Below are 4,460 nucleotides of genomic sequence, written 5' to 3'. Positions count from 1 at the left end.
TCTTTAGAGCTTCATCCCTCAGCTTCTCAATGAAAAAAAATCCTTCGGCTTCTCAATGAAAAAACTTTTGAATTGAAGTACCTTAAAATTAAGGATTTCTGTTCAGCAAACGACAGCATTAAGGGAAAGGGTGAACTGCGGAGTAGAAGTTTTGCAATGAATACATCCCAAAAAGACTCAGGCCCAAAACAAAGAATGCCTACAAGTCAGTATGAGAAAGATAGCTTAATAGGAAAATGGGCAAGATATTTTTGAGTAGGCATTTTGTGAAGAGGATATCTAAATGGCCAGTAAGCACGTGAACCCTACCCTCATTAGTCACTAGAGAATATGCCAGTTACACCTATAATGAGATATTACCTCACATCACCAGAGTGGCCGAAACGGGGAGCAGCTATGGGTCTTACACCCGCAGGGTGAATGAATGTTGACTGGAGGAGCGAGGAGTGTAACTGGGCCCTTTGAGATTTCAGCACCCTGCATTTTTAGTGGCTGAAACCATGAACATTCTGATCAGGCCCTTGCCTACTTGCACATGTTAACTGCCCGCTTTCTGCCAATATCTCTTGGTCCCTCAATATAATGATGAACTGCTGATGTGCTGTTTCTTCGTCAAGAGGAGGAGATAACTTCAAGGTCACAAAATATTTTTGCAGAGGGAATGGATGCCATTAAGGATGTCACAACCGGCTGCTGACGTCCAGAAGCACCAGTGTCTCAGTGTTTGGCCCCAGCTGTTCATGGGGTACACAGGTCTGAGTTGGGGTTCTACAGTAGAAGTACAATCCTAGCAAATCAAGCCACACTAAACCATTCCAGAGGACAAAGGGTGGCATAAAAATCTGTTGGAAGGGAAGTTACCAGAGAGTGACAGATACACACTTTACCACATTGTTAAGATAAATATCACAATTTTGCCTTGATTAGTCTTGGAAGGAAGAATAAATAATGGATAAAGGAAGATGAAAACTAGGTGACTCTGCCATGCCAGACCCTAAAATGATTAGTTCTTGAGTACTTTGTTAGAACCATATTCCTTTGTATGTGTTAGATGGTTCTCAAGTCTCCTTAGTTATTGAAATCTAGGGCTTTTTATTTATTTTGATAATTTTGAGTCTGCGTCCGTCACTGTCCCAGAGGATGTACAGTTGTGAAACAGTTGGCACACTAAAAAAGGTAATTAGAGAGTTTAAGGACAGAACGATTCACAGAGTTGTGAACAACATTAGAATAAATCAGTAAAGCAGGACCAAACACTCAGGGTTAGCAACTGTCTGAAGGTGCAAGGGACAGCAGCAGTTACCAAAACCCAGAGAGAGGGCAGGAGAGGGCTGCCAGATGGGCACTGTGGCTTTCTTTGGAGGAGCACAGCCACAGCAGGCCCATGACTTCGGCAGGAACACACACTGTATTCCTTTCCTACTGCTGCTGTGACAAACGGCCACAAGGAGTCCAGGGGCCCTGGCTCATATTCAGCTAGTATGAGGGCTCAGAGAAGTGAAACAGTGTTGAAGCAATGAAAGCTTCTCCAGCTCAGCTTATCACATCTGAATTCAAGACCTTGTCTGTAGGCCAGGCGCAGTGGCTCACGCCTGTAATCCCAGCACTTTGGGAGGCTGAGGCGAGTGGATAACCTGAGGTCAGGAATTTGAGACCAGCCTGGCCAACATGGTGAAATCCCATCCTACTAAAAATATAAAAATTAGTCGGGCTTGGTGACGCGCCCCTGTAATTCCAGCTACCCGGGAGGTTGAGGCAGGAGAATCGCATGAACCCGGGAGACGGAGGTCGCAGTGAGCCGAGATCATGCCACTGTACTCCAGCCTGGGCAACAAGAGCAAAACTCCATCTCAAAAAAAAAAAGACCTTTGTATAAAACTGTCTTCTTTCCCTGTTTTCCCTATCACAGCTAATGGCATCACTTATTCAACCAAGCTGCAAACCTGGAAGTCATCGTCAATGTCTCTCTATCCTTTATCTTCTGTATCTAATGGGTCGCTAGTTCTGTTGCGTCTTGCCTCCTAAATCTCTCAAATCAATGCTCTGCTCTCTGTCTCCCCCTGCTGCTGCCTTAGTAAAGATTTCCTCCTCTTCCTGTCTCCTGCTGCATCCCGATGCTCAAACTTCCCTTGGGTACCACCGTTGGGTACCAGTGTGGTGCCTCAGTATGGTGCCTGATTATGATGATGGAAAGTCAATGTGATTGCAAGAATAACAGTGAATCTTTGTTGGACATTCTATTGTTTCCAAATTTCCTATTACATAAAAATATGTAATATCTTTTTCAGACATAACTCCTCCTTTCTTCTTTTTTTTTTTTTAGATGGAGTTTCGCTCTTGTTGCCCAGGCTGGAGTGCAATGGTGCAATCTCGGCTCACTGCAACCCTCATCTCCCGGGTTCAAGTGATTCTCCTGCTTCTGCCTCCTGAGTAGCTGGGGTTACAGGCATACGCCACCACGCCCGGCTAACTTTGTGTTTTTAGTAGAGACAGGGTTTCTCCATGTTGGTCAGGCTGGTCTCGAACTCCCGACCTCAGGTGATCCACCCGCCTCAGCCTCCCAAAGTGCTGGGACTACAGGCGTGAGCCACTGCGCCTGGCCCACCTCCCTTCTTTTAAAGAATTTTTCCTTTGGATAAATACCCAGAAGTGTAATTATTGGTCCAAAAGGTTATTATCTCCATTTGAGTTTGTCTAGAAGCAAACCCTGAGATGGAGATTTGAGCACGTGTCCTACATGGGAGGTGATGCCAGGAAACACTAGTAAGGGAGAGGGGAAGGGAAACAGGGAAAAGAAGAAAGCCAATGGCATGTTTATTAACAACCAGTTAGCACTGTGGGCAACAGAAGGGCTTCCAGCATGCAGGGAAACTCTCGGGGGCAGTAAAGAACATATTGTCAAAGTTTCCAAACCAAAGGGCAAGGAAACTCAGTTTTAGCCACAAACTCCCCACCTGTCATGGTTTGAAGACTGTTTCTAGAGTTAATTAGCTCTCTGGCACTCCTACTTTGCCCTGTGTGTAAGCTGAGCTTGTTTCCATGGCCAGAAAAAAAATTAAAGCAGAAAATAGCCTCTGGGTATAGAAGTACGTGCTGAAGGTATGCGGGAAAGGTGCTTAAAGCACCCGCTGCTCTTTTTTTTTTTTTTTTTTTTTTTTTTTGAGACAGGGTCTTGCTCTGTCACCTAGGCTGGAGTGCAGTGGTACAATCTCAACTCACCCTTGGGCTCAAGTAATCCTCCCACCTCAGCCCCCTGAGTAGCTGGAACCACAGGCGTGTGCCACCATGACCAGTTAATTTTTGTATTTTTTGTAGAGAGGGGGTCTTGCCGTGTTGCCCAGGCTGTTCTTGAACTCCTGGACTCAAGTGATCCACCTGCCTTGACCTCCCACAGTGCTAGGACTACAGGTGTGAGCCACTGTGCCCAGCCAGATATTTTTATAGCTTTTGAAATTCACTGTTAAATTGCTGTATGAAAGAATAGAACCAACGTAATGCTATAGGCAGTAATTTAGAACTATATGTTTGCCCACATCCCTATTAACACTGGTAGTTGCAGTTTTCTTAACAGAATGTCAAATGTACTTCACTGTTCTTTTCTTTTGCTTTCTTTTTTAAAATAAAAAAAAGTGGCTGGGCACGGTGGCTCAAGCCTGTAATCCCAGCACTTTGGGAGGCCGATAGACGGGTGGATCACAAGGTCAGGAGATCGGTGACCATCCTGGTGAACACGGTGAAACCCCTGCCCTACTAAAAAAATACAAAAAACTAGCCAGGCAGGGCTGGCGGGCTTCCCTGTAGTCCCCAGCTACTTGGGAGGCTGAGGCAGGAGAATGGCATAAACCTGGGAGGCGGAGCTGGAGGTGAGCTGAGATCCGCCACTGCACTCCAGCCTGGGTGACAGAGTGAGTCTCCATATCCAAAAAAGTAATAGAGTCCTACTATATTGCCCGGGCTGGTCTTGAATTCCTGGGCTCAAGCCACACTCCCGCCTTGCCCTCCCCAAGTGCTGGCATTAAAGGCATGAGCCACTGCACTTGGCCTGGTTTCTTTTTATCCACAGCTACTTCCCACTTCTTACTATTTTATGCTTAAGTACATATCAGGCTGTTTCTAAAATGAAATACTATCGTGTTAATAAAAAACACAAAAGAATTGATGTTGTTGCAAAAACCTACTTTCTCCCGGGTGAAACAGAGTTCAGACAGTTTTAAGTAACATTTCTTTGGCTAGAAAAATTTACATGAAGTATATTGTATATTCTTGTTATGAGGAGACACATTCAAATCCCTGAATCTTAATCAATTCACAGCCGTATGAGTCATCATCTCTGAGCACCTTTCCCTTTCTGCTCTGGGGCTTCTCTGATGCTGTAACTTGCAACACCTAAACGAACACACCAGTCGTTCAAACATTCTTAACTCAGATGTGCACAGGAGTTAGCACCAGTGGTGTCTCAC

This window comes from Papio anubis, chromosome 19, assembly GCF_008728515.1.
Source record: "Papio anubis isolate 15944 chromosome 19, Panubis1.0, whole genome shotgun sequence".
Taxonomy (NCBI): domain Eukaryota; kingdom Metazoa; phylum Chordata; class Mammalia; order Primates; family Cercopithecidae; genus Papio; species Papio anubis.
The sequence above is the reverse complement of the archived record's forward strand: the minus strand, read 5'-3'. Positions refer to the sequence as shown.